This window comes from Saccopteryx leptura, chromosome 3, assembly GCF_036850995.1.
Source record: "Saccopteryx leptura isolate mSacLep1 chromosome 3, mSacLep1_pri_phased_curated, whole genome shotgun sequence".
Taxonomy (NCBI): domain Eukaryota; kingdom Metazoa; phylum Chordata; class Mammalia; order Chiroptera; family Emballonuridae; genus Saccopteryx; species Saccopteryx leptura.
The window spans coordinates 245,628,492-245,643,660 of record NC_089505.1 but is presented as its reverse complement, the minus strand read 5'-3'; the positions used below and the strand labels follow the sequence as shown (position 1 = coordinate 245,643,660).

General features: G+C 52.8%; 1 long non-coding RNA gene across 1 annotated transcript; it reads right to left on the bottom strand.

The window, feature by feature from the left end:
* Positions 1–3,953: 3,953 nt before the first annotated feature.
* LOC136397886 (uncharacterized) lies at positions 3,954–14,877 on the bottom strand. Its single transcript, XR_010749928.1, has 3 exons — positions 14,842–14,877; positions 14,624–14,728; positions 3,954–4,117 (listed from the first exon to the last, which is right to left on the bottom strand). It is a non-coding gene; the product is annotated as an uncharacterized lncRNA (long non-coding RNA).
* Positions 14,878–15,169: the final 292 nt, after the last annotated feature.

Below are 15,169 nucleotides of genomic sequence, written 5' to 3'. Positions count from 1 at the left end.
GGGCTCTGTCACCTCTCACCATGTCCACTGGGTGGTGCCTGTCCCCTCAGGGTGATAGCACAGGCCCAAAGAGAGCCCTCAAGTTCTGACTTGCTGATGATGTGGGGTTTGGTACAGCCGAGGTGTTTGCCTGGGGGCAGAAGTTGGCAGAAACCGAGGGGCAGAGAGCTTGGGGAGGTGGACTGGACTGGGTGCTGCAGATAGGGCAGGGTCTTCAGAGGAAAGAGCTGAGGCCCATTGATGAGGACCGCTCCTCACAGGGCCCGGCTGCCTCTCTAGCACACTGGCCAGATGATCTGGCTCCTGCTCTGCTCACCTGGTATCTGATTTGGGGAACCTTGGAATGAAAGACCTCCAGCAAAAAGAGTTTTTTAACTTTTAGATAATGAGAGAGTTCCATTTTAAATCTGGTTCCTATAAAATCTCACCATAAACATAGTGACCGCTGGGTCTCTGCTTCCTCATCTTTAAAATGGGAATAGAAGCCCCTAGGCTTCAGGAGGAAGATGCGAATGAGCTTAAAGGACAGGAAGAAAGAGGAGGGAGAGCATTCCAGAGCAAAACGTGAGCCAAGATTCAGAGGGGTGAGTGGGCCCTGACTGTTCGCCAGCATGGGAGAGCCAGGCCATGCCATTCTCGCCCGCGATGTGCCTGGATGAGTTCTTTAACTTGCCTGTGCTTCCTCACCTGTACACAGAGGATAACAGCACCTATCTGAGACAGGTGAGAAGTAGTGAGGTAATATTTGTCAAATTCTTACAATAGTGTCTGACACAGAGTAAGTGCCTGTGAAAAACTTTTTATTCATTTATTTAACAACATAGTTTTCTTTGTGCTATCCATTTTAATCCCTACATGCAACAGAAGATGGTGTTCATTCAAACATGTGGCTCCTGAATACTGTGGTCGGAGGGCCTTTTAGGGAGGGAGATCGGGGCCTGAACACTCCAGTCTCCTCACACAGGACCCTGGTGGTGTCTTGAAGGCCTCCTCTGACTCCCTGAACTCTTCCAGGGCTCTGGGGGAGTTCTTTTATGCCTCTGGGGCTCAGAGCCGCACGGCGCAGAGTGAGAGAGGGAACTTGGCTTGGGTGGGGGGCTGTTAATCTCAAGGCTCCAGAGCCTAGCCTGCGTTGAAGCTTTTAACCCCCAGTGTCCACAACCACAACATGGTCAAGCAAGGGTCTGAAGAGAAGGCCACACTCTCCGGCCACATCATCCTGCCCCAGAGATCAGAAACCCCACTAGTCCTTGACTCAGGGTAGCCTGAGTGGAAGGGGGGCATGGGGAGGGGGCAAATGTGACCAAGGATTGCAGCTCCAAGTGAGAAATAAACAGGAGCAGATGGAGCCCAGAGCCCAAAGTTTCTGTTTTCACGCAAATGTCTGGGACAATAAAAGTCAGGGGGGCAGCCGGGTGGGGTTAGGGATGGGGTGGAGGAGAACATAGACAGGAACAGGGTGGGGGTGCAAAAGGAAGATGCCATGTCAGCAGAATTAGCTCTTACTCAAAGAGTTACTGTTGAATTGGCTGGAGATGGAGGTGGCCTTTCCAGCCCTTTGCCCAGGGTTTTGGCCAACCAGCTGGGGCTCGGGCTGACCCTTGGAGAACAAGGAGGGTTCTGGGCCTGTGCCTGCACAGGATGTCCAGACAGCACGTGCTCCTCAGAGTTGATTGCATTTCCTGGACTTTGATGCCCGACATCAAAGCAGAGCCAGGCCTTCCCTGCCGCCTGGCAGATCCTCCCTGCCCTTGGGTCCAGGCTATGTGGTCATGATGGCTGGAGAGGGCAGGCCAGCTTGGCATCCATGGGAAGCCTCAAGTGAGCTAGAAAGGCTAGGATGTGGCCCTTTCCCATTCTGGGGCTGCCAGGCCCTGCAACTGTGGGTACAGCCCACATCCACTGTCGTGCGTGCCTGTGCTTGTTACGCTGGTTCTGTGCCCTCAGATACCAGGGGTTAGACATGGAGGTCACTAACACCAGGCCATGGGCTGGGGCCCGTGTGGCCCAGATCAACAGCAAGAGCCAAAGCTTGTTTAAAGCCTGTGGAGATGGCATAGGGTTTATCTTTCTGTGGCAAGAAAGAGCTACAACATTGGCTGTGCCAACTGGCCTTCCATGGGATGCCGGCTGGGAGGGATTCCGAGTCAGTTTGGAGGAGGTCCCACTACTCAGGCCTCCTTATGAAGGATTCTTACTCCCTCACTGACCACCAGGGCTCCATCCGGGAGGGTCTTCCACTCCCCTGCTCTTGTTACCACCTGACTTGATCTCCCTCAGGGGACTAGCCCAGGGGTCATTCGCAGCTGAGAGGAGGGCACTTAGGGCCCTGCTCTGAGTGCTCAGGGATGTGAGTGAGCCCCTGTTGATGCACTCTATTGATTTGTAAGGGTCGCACAATCCCCCTGGAGACTTTCCTAAATACCTTTGCCTGTGATGCCCTTGGAAACTTCAAGTTCAGGTGCTTGCTTCAGCTTAGGGCAAACCACTTCTTGTCTGGCTCCTTCCACCCAGGCATCTCTCAGCTGGCAGTGCCTCAGTTTCCCTTTGGTGGAAGCATGCAAGAGGATGCCAAGAGGAGGGCAGGATGAAGGCAGGAGGTGAGCAGCGTAGAGGCTCTGAATGGAAGGCAGGGGAGGCAGAAGCTTCTGTAGTCACATACCCGCAGGTCCTGGGAGAGGGGTCCTTGGGCATGGTGATGACAGTGCTCTTGCCGCCCTGTGGCCTGCGTGCCTGCAAAGGGCCTTGGCTCTCCATGGTGCCCACCCATGTGGAGAGGATTAGGGCCTGGAAAGACGTGTTTTTTCCCCCTTCCTTCTTGGAAGGAGGATCAAGGGACCTGGTGACAGCCCAGAGATTCTGGGCATGCGGACAGCCCCACTTCCCTTCCCGTCCATCTCTCAGGCAGCCTGGGAGATGCACACCATCTGCTGGCAGCCCCAAGCCCCGAGCATCCTCAAGCCCCCAGCCAGCCCAGAAGAGGAGCTGCTGGCTGTGACTGCCTTTCTATTCCTGGAACCCCTGCTGTGACGGGGATCAAAGGGAGCATTGGAGCTTCATGGTAGTAAGCAACAGGTATATGCAAAATGCTTATTGTACTTAATAGACCTCAGAAAAGTTGGTGAGGGTCTGCAAAGATGTAGGGACCCCTCCCACTTTGATTTCTCTGTGCTCCCTTAGATCCAGGAGCCAACACTGGCTCAGAGGAAGGACTTACAGTACCTGCTGGCCCCAGAAGTTGGGACAGGGACTGAGGGTGGCCCTCAGATCCTGCTTTTGCCTGTATTTATCTGTGAGGAGTTAATCCCTACTAAACCCAAATGCGCGTGCGTGCGCGCGCGCGCACACACACACACACACACACACACACTTCTATGAAGACAGTGTCTGCAATAGTGCCTGCATATAGTAGGTACTCAATAAATATTTGACAAATGGATGGATGAATTAGTGAATGAACATGGCTGATAGTTTTAGCTCACAGAGCTTTCTTCCCTTTATACTCAGAGGAATGCTCTCCCATTCTTAATTCCTGACCGGAGGCATTTTTGGGGTTATCTAGGGTGGTTGCTTCTCACTCACTGTTTGTTCTACATGCTATTATCCTTAGCATGAAATTAAATTGTGGCTTCCTGGGGTAGGAGCTCTGATCTAATGCACATTAAGTTCCTATATCCTGGATTTGGTCATCAGCCAATTCCTGCCACTGACTTCTTGGGACATCTGTTGGGCATTGCAGAGTTTGGGATTGGATGCAGAGATGGTAACTACCGTTCCAGTCTGAGCTGTGCCCCTATGAGCAGAGGGGTGGCAGGGGGCGGGGGTGTGGGCAATATTGAGATGGCTAGGAAAAGTCTGGGGCTCAGGGACCAGGCCTGGAAGAGAAATTCCTTTTTTTTTCTATTTTTTTATTCAGTGAGAGAAGGGGAAGCAGAGAGACAGACTCTCACACGCACTTCAACCGGGATCCACCTGGCAGGCCCACTAGGGGGCGATGCTTTGCCCATCTGGAGAGTTGCTCCATTGCTCAGCAACTGAGCTCTTCTTAGTGCCTGAGGTGGAGGCCATGGAGGTATCCTCAAGAGCCTGGGGCCAACTCCCTTCAATTGAGCCATGGCTGTGGGGAGGGGGGGAGAGAAGCAGATGGTCACTTTTCCTGTGTGCCCTGACTGGGAATCGAACCCAGGGCATCCACATGCTGGGCTGACACTCTACCACTGAGCCAAACAGCCAGGGTCTGGAGAAGGGATTTCTAACCTGGGAATATGTGTGAGGCCGGACAACTCCCATCCCCCAAGACCTCACTCTCCCCTGCTCTGTAATGTAATGTATGTGTGAGTATAAAACGTTTAACTCTGGTATGTATAGAAATAGATCAGTCAGAATGGACACTAGGCAGAAGCAGTTACAGGTCAGCCCTCTAGGGCTCTTTTGCCCCTGCCTTCCCGTCCCTCTCCTTTCCTCCTCTCCCTTTGCCCCTCCTATCTCTTCCCTCTTGCGTACTGCAGATTGGATGGTACCAGTGCTCTATTACAATTGCCTTTCTACTGCCATGCCTATCACGAAGGGGCTAGAAACTTCCAGGTTGGCCCCAGCTCAACCTTGCGGGATGGGCTGTGCCTCCCCCTCTGCTCTGAGGCCTGGGCTAGGTGTACATGGCAGGACTGGACACGTGTGCGAGGAGGGGATGGAGACCTTGGTCACTGGCCAAAAGTGGGGTTTGGAGGATTCTGAACTTGGTTTTTTACACTGTTTTTCCAACAGGAGCTCTCCTTGGAAGTGACTCAGTGTGACCAAAGCCACTGTGTCACACATCCAACGGGATTCTGAAGGATCCGTATTCCCAAGCCATGTGCCCCAGTGTGACTGAGTAGTAGGATAGTCACAGAAGCAGCTGGGACCTCACCCATGACAGGCCCTTGCCCCTGGCACCTTAGGCTGTGCCTCACTGAGACTCTCTGGGTGTCTGAGTATATATGCACTCTGTGTTTTTTCTGTCAGCACACGAGTCAGCCTGTGTGGGCAAGCATGCACGTGTACACACACATGCCCATGAGTGAGCGTGGGGAGTGCCACGTGTGCCAACGTGCATAGGCACATATACGCACGTGCGTGTGTGGGGATTACGTGCCTGCGTGTACACTCACAAGCGGAAGCCCTGGTGGGAAAACCAAATCTCCCTCTCCCAGGCCTTGGCCTCTGCTCCCTGGGGCCCTGACAGAGGAGAACAGAGAGTCCCCAAATCCTCAATCTGGGACGGCGGCTTCTGTCAGATTTCTGCCCCCCCTTCTTTCTTGACACAAATAGCCTGTGGAACAAAGGGAGCTGGGACTTGGATTATTTATACAGTCAACATTAAGCAACTTGTGGTCTATTTAAATTCTTCTTTATTAGGCCGGGAAATTCCATGGCAAACACTCAGGCAGTAAGGAAACCTCCAGCACGGCAGCTCCCAGCTCCTGCCATTACCATGTGGCTCCTCCGCCCCCACCTTCTGACCTTGGCTTCTTCTATGTGAGCTCCCTGATGCCTGCCCAACCCCCTCTTCCTTGGACTCCCCCTCCCCCCCTCCCATTCCTTCCACCTCCATTTCCCGGGCCTCCACCCTAGACCCCTGCCTCACTCCTTTTATGTTTGCTTTAACTTGGGAGGGGTGCTGGACATCAAGCCTTATACTTCAGGGTCTGCAGGCATGGTGTGGGGTGACGGGGAAGAAAAGTAGGGCTTATGAGGAGACTGGGGAGGCCCAGGCTGTGGCCAGCCTGGTGCACTTCATCAATGTGCCGCTTGCGGATGCCGCTATTAGACAGTTTGAAGAAAGAAAAAGGGTCCAACCAACAAGAGGAACCACTAGGGAATTCAAGCCAGTGGCAATCTGAGACAAATTGCAGGACCTGATTGATGCTTATCCTGAAGATAGGGGACTCTGTTGTCACCTGGGGCATCGCTCTGAGGATATTTAAGGGCCCCCTGACCTGGGCTACAGCACAGGGTTTGTCTGGGCCAAAGGGAGGGAGGTGTGAAGTGTTAGGTCAATGGCAGCGAGGCCCCCGGGGTCAGAGGTGGGGATAAGGGGAAGGTAAGGTGGGGGTGTAAGAGAGCCCTGAGGCAGCAGGGCTTGCAGCCTGGTCCCCACTAACTGTGTTCTTCAAGAGCTTTTCTGTGGGGCTACAGAGCAGAGAACAAGAACCAGAGGCTGGGAGATTCAGGGAGGTAGATTCTGGCCACACAAAGCAAGGAAGCTGTTTTGCTCCATCAGAGCTGTCAAAAAGTAGTGTCTGGATGCCTTCAATGGCGGGTGTTTGCACCACTGGAAGTGTTTCAGCAGAAGCCGGTAATGCCCAGAGGGGTTCCTGGCGTGGGTGCCAGTGAGCCAGACCTTCGAATCTGTCTCATACTCTGGCTTCAGTGACTGCATGGTGCCACGCAGAGCCTGGGCAGAGAAGGGACTGAGGGGGAGGAGCTGAAGGTCCGCGAGTCCCCGTGGAGGAGGTAGCCTCCGGGCTGGGGGTCAGCAGAGCCTAGCCTCTTCTGCCCTGCAGAGGGCTCTCCATCCTTCCCCTCTGTAGCCCGGAGGGCTTGCTCAGAAGCAGACAAAACTAAGGACAGAAGGAAGGCTTGGAAAGGAGAGGGGTGGACGATGAGAAGCCGTGAGCACCCGGAGCTCCTGGAGGACCCGGCTGGCAGCCCCTGCTTCTCATTCCTGGGCGGCACCTCTCTCCTAGCCCTCAGCTCCCTGAGACACTGCACTTTCTGCTATTGAAATCCCCTCCTTCCAGCCTGACCTGTGGAGGTGAAGTGGATAAAACATCGACCTGGAACACTGAGGTTGCTGGTTCAATACCCTGGGCTTGCCTGGTCAAGGCACATATGGGAGTTGATGCTTCCTGCTCCTCCCCCCTTCTCTCTCTTCTCTCTCTAAAAGTGAAATCCTCTTTTTCCTTATTTCTTTTTCCAACTAGACAGGGACCCTCCTGAGTACAGAGAGGCTAATATTCAGTTTGTAACCTAGTGCCTGGCACACAGGAAACAGTAGGAGCTTAACGAGCGCTTGATGAGCTCAATGCAAGCGACCTTTCAGGAGTTCTGGCCCGAACCAGCTCCTCACCCTTCTCTCCATAGCCTTGTCTTGGAATCCCTTCTCCTTCTCACCTTTCCCAGGGGACAGGGCCTGTGCCAGACAGAGAGGAAGCCTCGAGGACTGAAAGGCTCCTCTAAACTCTTCCGAGGGCAGGCTGTGCTGGGGAGGGAGACAGGCCCCAAGGGTTTGGAGAGAGCTGTCACCTGGGAGTGGGACTCTAGGGGTAAAGGTCACCATCCTGTGTACTGCCCTCCAGAGACTGGCCAAGGCATCAGCTGTTTAAGCTGATGTTGAGGTGATGGATGAACAATGGACCCTCCTCCAGGCAGGCAGGCAGGGCAGAGGTCGAGAAACTGTCCCTTCCAGACTGCAGTGTGACAGCCTTGGTCTGTGCAAACGGCAGCCAGCCGAAGAGGTTGGGGAGACAGACCTAGACCTTGCTGCCAATTATCACCTCTCTGTCGGCCCTGCCCTCGGGGCCTGTCCCTGCTGCCACCTCTGAGCCTGTGTTTCTGATTAGCTGGCCCCAGCTGTGCAGCATTAGTTACATTTTTCCTGGATGAATCTTGGTTGTGACTTCCTGCCACGGTTCTGAACCAGCTGCCTGCCTTTGCCGCCTGCTTCTCATCCTAGTCCCCTGGACTGCCCCAAATGCCCTCACCCCCAGGGGCTCCTCCTCCAGGGGACAGCGAAGCTGCCTCAGTCTCAGGGTTGATCTCCAGGGGTGAGGGACACCCCTCAGCCTGCCTGGCACACCCACTGCTCACCAAGACACCCATTCAGCTTCTCAGATGTGTGCCCTTCAGAGGGGGTGATAGGGCCCTAGACCTTAGCACACATGCCCACTGGGCAGTGTGCTAATCCCTCCAGCAGGTCAAGGCCAGGGAAGTGTGTGGGCAGGGGTCAGGGAGGTGCTCGAGGAAGGTTCTGTAAGCAGAGACCATCTTCTGGCTTTCTGGGGTCTGTCCTCAGCACAGTGCCAGCATTGATTTTAATGGAGCCACCATCTCCATATGAAGTCTTGAGCTGCATTAGCCTCCTTCTCCTCTGGTTTCCCAGTGCACTTCAGGTGAACTTCTCAGAGAAGACACCAACTCAAGAGACTCTGCATCTACTTGATAGGTAGTGAGCTCCGTGTCCTGCAAGTATGCAAGTATGAGCCGAGGAGTAAAATCTTTTACTTTCATAGCGACCCTTAGAGCTTATGTGATCCTTACCATATCCATGTAAGGGAGTAGGGCAAGGGTGAGCCTTATACTTTTCAGAGGAGACAATTGAGGCCAGAGAGCGAGTCCTAGAGTCTGAGCTAAAACCCAGATATGAGCCCCCCTTACTTCAGTGTGAATTTGACCAGTATGACTCCTCTTTGAACACAGCCGGATTCTGAGAGACTCTGCTTAGAGCTCAGGTTTGCAGCTGATGTATCCTCTCCCCTCTCTTCTTGCCTCCCTGGACAATACCCCCAAACAGTCTGAGCCTCCTGTCAATAGATAAGCTGATTATGACTGTCCCTTCTTGCCCCAACTGCCGGCCTTCAACCATGGCCTTTGGTCTCTGCCAGAGTCTGTGACTTGGGACAGGTTTCCAGAAAGCAGGGCCCTAACAGGAGGCCACCAGCATCCTGACTAGAATGCTTATGGAAGGCAGCTTGCTTCTGCATCCCCAGTACCCAGCATGGGCCTCATATACGGCTTAGCTCAGGTGGGAGCATGGGCCGAGCAGCTGGAAGAAATTGAGCAGAGAGTGGCATGAGTTGCTTTGGGGACCCCAGGGAGTCAGGAGGACTTACTTGCTTTGGGAAGGAGGCAGAGGCTGGAGGTGGGCGGTGTGAGCTCTCCTTAGGGAGAGAAGGCCTCTGTTCCCAGAACAGCTGGCTCTTAAAAATGCCCCCCAGAGAAGTGCTGGCAGCAGCACTAGGGGCTGGGCACCCAGGATGGGATACTGTGGTGTTGGCTCTGGGGTCAGGGCTACTGCGAGGGGACCTGATGCTGTAGGGAGTGAGACATGCCACGGGCTGCCCTTCCCTTTAGCCACTGCAAGGCTGCAGTGTCCCCGGCCTAGAACCCTTTCCTGTAGCCTCAGCTAGCAGCTGGGTTCCTGAGAGACGGGCACATCAGCCCTCTCAAAGACCCTCCGAGTTTCCCAAGCCAGTGGGTGGGGTTGGTCAGACACAGACTCTGCCCTGGGGAAGCCTCTGTCCCAATGGGGAGGGGCCACCTCTGCCCTCAGGCCCCTCATCTATGTATGATATCTGTGACAAGTCATAACTCCCAGGTCTCTTTTGTCCTGAAACTATTGGTTTATTCCTTCAATTCATTAGTTATTTTATTAGGCAAATGTGAGCTGTCTCTTTAATTATCTACAAGGAATTGCCAACACCTACATTTGGCTAGATTGAGATTGTGAATGAAACTTGTGTTTGTCTCTCACAGTCTTGGTTGGTCTTAGCTGCCAGCCCCTGGACAGCAAAGCACGGTGTGTGGGGTCAGCTCATGGGAACACAGTATTGATTTGCCTGGGGGCTCTGGGTCATGCCGTAGAATCGTAAAGCAGGGGGGACCTGTGTCAAACTTCCACATGAGAAGGAAATTTCCCTGTTGGAAGAACACCTTCTGCCTCCATCATGTACCCGTGGAGACAGGGAGCTCACTATCTGCTAGTTCACTTCAAGTTCTGTCATCTCTCTAGGGCCACAGGCCAGGCCAGGGGTCACTGAAGGCTCTCCTCCAGAAGCAGCTCTTGCAGGTCCCCCTGAACCCCCTGGTGGTCACTGTGAAGGTGTGCTGCTCCCCCCAGGGTTCTCGTGCAGCCCTCGTCCCTTGTGCTGGCCCTGTGGCTGCCGAAGGCCCTTGAATTAGATTTCCTTGCTACCCACCAGACCTAAGATCAAGGGTCTATGCCAAGGCAGTCTCAGGAACTCAGTGACTCCTTTCCCCTGCAGTGACCCACTTTGAGAACCTCTTCCTGAGAACCCTCACCCCACCCTGCCAAGTCCCGGCACACGTAGAGCCAGGCAGCAGAGAGCTCAGGGCGGACCCGAGAGCTTCAGCTTCAGCACTGGAAGGACCTCGCCTTCTAACAGAGGTGGCCCAGCCTGTAGTGCAGGGAAGGAGAAGCGACCCTAGACTGGAGAAGAACAGAGGAAAGGCAGGAAAAAAGGCAATGTCCTTCTCTCTGGCCGTCAGGCTGGGGCCCCTTCCATCATCTAACATGGCCTCTCAGCTTAGGGGAAACTTGTCCTGGAGTGAGGTGTCCCAGTCATTGTCTGTCCAAAGGAGAGGAGGCCTTCCTCACACCCAAGAGAACGAGGGAGGGAGTGTAACTCTGTTAGTGTCTTGGCTCAGAACATGGCTGCCTACCTGCAGCTCCAGTGATGGGGACACTGAAGGAGGACCCTAAATCTTCCCCATTACCAGCCACATCACCATCTTTACAACTGAAAGCCTTTTAAAGCCATGGCTTGGTAGGAGGAACAGGAGGCAGCTCTCCATACAGTAAAGTCTAAGCTATTGCTTTAAATTAGAAACATTGAATAGTTTGGGATAATGAAAAGGAAGTGAGGGGCCAGTAGGGCTCTAGTCAGCCATTGGGCCGATTCCAAGGCGACCAGGGGACTCTCTAGCCCAGAACAAGCAGCTATCCCAGTACCCTCAGGCTTCGGAGCACAGAAATGGCCTTGAGAACCCCCTCACGCCCTGTGTTCTGTCTCACCATAGATGACAGGCTGCGTGGGCTAGTCTCATGGCCCTTGCATGGAATAACTCCACGTTGATTCCGTTCGGGCTTTTCACCCTTTAACGGCACCACTTTAGGAAGTCTGAGGGCCTGTCCAGTTACTTTACACAGCTTCCCTCAGCCTGGGCTGAGACCCATGCCTGCAAGTTTTTCTGCAGCCCTTGGGGTTTCCTCTTCAGTCCTCCAGCAAAAGACTGTTCCAACAAAAACCTCCATAGCTCCCGAGAACTTGCCATAATTTATAGGCACAAGGCAGCGCACATTCATGAAGAGAAAAGTTACATTCCTCCACAAGAAGCAGCTCAGCCCACTGAGAGCGAGAGGGAGAGATTGATTCTGCTAAAAGATATGCCCATTTATAAACCAAACTGAGGAAAAACAAGGGGAAAAGCAGGAAGTGAGCCGATGTCATCCTCACATTGGTTCAGTCTAAGGATGACCAGTTGTCTCCAAGGACAGAGGGTGCCCTAGGACAAAGGATGACTACTAGTTTTTATTTGCCCAAATGGTGGTTTTCCCAGAACAAAGGGACACGTTTTTTTCTCAAAGGCAAATTCAAGCCACTTCCTTTAGAGAACCCCAGAAATATTTGCAAGTTTCCAATGAGTTTTTCCAGCGTGTGTGCCATTATACAATTTAACTTTTACAATAAACAGGAGATTAGGTGTGATCATCCCCATTTTATGAATGAAGCAACGAAGCTTTGGGGAGGTTACGTGGCTTCTACCCTGATGAGGTGACAAAAGGAGGCAGGATACAGAGTGAGGTTTGCAGCCTCCAGAGCCCACAATGGGGTGTGGGAAGGAAGAAGAGGGGGACCCCCAGAACTTAGAGGATGTCAAGTCAAGAGAAAAACGCCAAGCAGGGCTGCACTGGGACGGGAGGGGTTAAGTGCCATACTGTGGAGGCAGTCGTTTCAACACCTCCCCTCCCCCTTTTTTCTCTTCCTTTTCCACTGAGGTGACCTTTAAATTATGGCATCAGCTGCCGTGCCAGACACGCTGCCATTTCCCCTTACTCCATCTGCCTCGCTTTCCTACTGGAGTAGTCTCTCCACTTGCTGCTTTCCCTTCCCTCCTTCCTGCTCACTCCTTCTCTCCCTCAAGGTCCCATTCACAAAACCCCAGCATCAGGGCAGGAGGCCCTGCTGTAGGTGGGCACAGCTGGCAGTCCCTGCCGCCTCCATCCTGCTCTGCGACTCTGCAGTCAGATAAAGCACCTCTGCCCCTCCCCTGCTCTTCCCTCCCCCTTCACACCAGCCCCGTCCCCTGCTGCCCCACCAGCTCTGTCTGCTCCCCCATCTGCCCCAGCCTCACCTTTCCCCAAAGCCTCAAGCAGGGATGTACCCTTCTGCTTAATGTTCATTTGCATTTGGCCCAAGGCCGAAACGATATTTTTTTGCCACAACCGTGGAATATAGCAGACATTAAATCTTATCGGTTTAATTTTCTTCTAGATAATAGTACAGCCTTTGATTTTTTTTTCCAAACTATGGAAAAAGTGTCAAAGAAAAGTGGAACATTAATCAAGGGACTTTGATGAAAGGAATGAAAGTGTTTTCCTAAGAGCCCAACATGTGGTGCAGCTGCTGGTGGATATTTAAATGACATTTTTCATATGTTGCTGTAAAAAAAAATCTCTTTGAGTCGATTCTGGAAATATATTCCAATTTGCTACAATGCCAGTGGTTTTAAAATTATTTAGAAATAAAATGTGTTTATGATTTCTGCTCGACTTTGTATATTTGTCTGCTGCAGGCCTCGCTCCTTTGAGGAGGGCCTAGCCCATCTCTCCCAGAAGCTGTGGGGCTTTTTAGGACAAAAACGTTCAGATGGGGGCTCACAAAGATGGGAACCACGCTGTCTTCCTCTGTGGCCTTTGGCCCAGCACATCGCGCTGTCCCAGAGGTTTAAATAAAGTGCAACAGAAGGGAGCCAGGCAATGAAGAAAAAGAAGGTGATGGCAGAGGTCACTGTGATTAGGAAGGTTCGAGGAAACCTGTATAAAAGGTGTGATTTCTCCTGGAAATGAGAAAAAAGTGAACTCATTCAAATCCTAAGGTTTCTTACAAGCCTCAATACCTGGCAAGAGAAATCGAGAGGCCAGAAAGCCGTGGCCTCCAGCCTTCGTGTGTGAGGCTCATCACGGCAGTGAAGGGAGCCCGTCCACTTGGGTTGAGCGAGGCCTGAGTGTTACCCTCATGTTGGGAGCCAGCTGGACTGGGAAATCCTTGGGATCGTGGCTCCCTCCTATCCTGCAGGGATCCCTTCTTCAGATCACGTAGAGCTTTCCAAGCTCTGCCTTCTGAAGGACCAACTTCTACCCTCTTAACCTCGCCATTCTTGCTAATCTTAATATGAGGGGAAGGAGGGAGACTTCCAAGTAGCCCCTTTTCAACGTGCTCACTGAGGCCGTTCTGCCTGGGCCCTCTGATCACAGGGAGCATGGGGTAGATTAGATTCCAGAGAGGGAGAGGCCCCACAGACCCTCCCCAGGGCCAGGACAGCAAATGGCCTGGAGGGTCAACATACTTCCCTAAACATACTTGCCATCACCTTCTTTTTCTTCACTGCCTGACTCCCTCTGTTACACTTTCAAGTTCCCAGCCTGCCCCTCAAGGGAGGGGCCTGGAAGATGAGCTCAGGTCTGAAGGCCTCTCTGGCCTGGCCCTGGACCCTGCGCGGGCAGTCAGTCCTGGTCTTGTCCTTACTGACCAGTGGGGGGAACACTCTCCCTAGTTTTCCTGTCTCCATGTCACTGTCGTTTGGACCTGAGGGAGTACACAGAAGTGCTCGTGCCTCTGCCCTGCAGGGGCTTCTTGGGGGGGAGGTGGTCTGGGCCATCTCCAGACTCCAGCTGCTCACGTCTGTGGAACTGGCCTTCGGCTTTCCCCCATCTCCTCAGAGGCTCTTACTCAGAGAAAGCCTTTTAGGGGGTGCATGTGGTTTGGGGGAGGAAGACACCTGCCTCGGCACAGGGGTAGGATGAGTGCTCTTGAACCTTTGACTCTGAGCTCAAGTGCAAACTCAACCTCACCTTCTTCCAGACCTGCCTCCCTGTCTCCTCCTGTTCTCACGGCCCCCTCTTCTTACTCATGCCGCCCAGCTCTACACTGTCCCCTGAGTGGCCAGCCCAGTCCTGCCTCTGTGCCCATCGGAAGCCCCACTTTTTCCCTGGGGCCTTCATTGTCTAACTCCAGAGAACTCACCCCCTGAAGCCAGCCGGAAAGAACAAGTCAAGGTCCTGGCTAGCTGTTACTCATCTATGCTGTTTTTGTCTTAAACCCTTCTTGGTCCATGAGCCCCTGAGGCTGGATGGTGGGCCTTTCCTTTGTCTTCCCATAGTGCTGCCTGGTGCAAGGCAGAGTGGGAGACGATGCTTCAGTCAATGTTGGAGCAGCCTTTTGGAGAAAGTTTGCAGTGCTCATGGAACTGGAGTCCCAGCTGGTGGCTCTAACTTAGCTGATCAGGATAACCTCAGTCTCTTGCCTGTGACTAATGTAGGGATGAGATTTGAGGAAAGTCTGTTTGGAGATTCTAGGGTATAATTCTTTACTTCTAAGACAGAGAAAGAAGAAGACAGGTCCTTTGTCATCTTCTGGGCATATTCATACTTAGATGGGATGCCAAGGCTTCCTGCAGAGCTGAGAGTGATGCTGAGACACAGAGGAGGGAAGACTGAGAGCATCTCAGAAACATGGAGAAGAGACCTGATGAACCTTCTTTGAATAAGAAAATTCAATTTCTCTCACTGTTCAATCTGCCCGAAGACAGGATATCATGCTATTTAAAGCCATAAGCAGCCTACCTGGCAGGATGAGAGTTGGGGTGATACCCAGAGAAATCCCCACTGCTGCTGCTGAACAGGACTGCTTGATATCAGAGACTTTCTTCTGTCCTCCTCTCCTACTTTCTAGAAACAAAGAAGAGATCTGAGCTTTGTCTGAGACCACCTCTGAGACTAAATGGGGATGCCAGGCCTGCCTCACTGGGCCCTCCAAGTCCTCTCTAGGATAATACACATACTAAAGGCTCACTGAGTGGTTCTTCCCTTTCCGTTTCCCCTCCTGTCTTGCTTGCAAAGACAGTCTTCAGATGTCTTCTTTGTTACATGCTGAAGGTAATCATTAGTCTGGAAAGGGAACAGAGGGCTCTGGTGGAGGAGTGGCAGTGTCTGCCCTCAATCCTAAACCAATCAGATCCAAGGGTCTTTCAAAAGAGAAGAGGCATTGCAGAACCTCACTATATCCTGAACACTGTGTTTTATTATATAATATCCTTGGGGCCCTGGCCAGTTGGCTCAGTGGTAAAGCATTGCCTGGTATGTGGATGTCCTGGGTTTGATTCCTGGTCA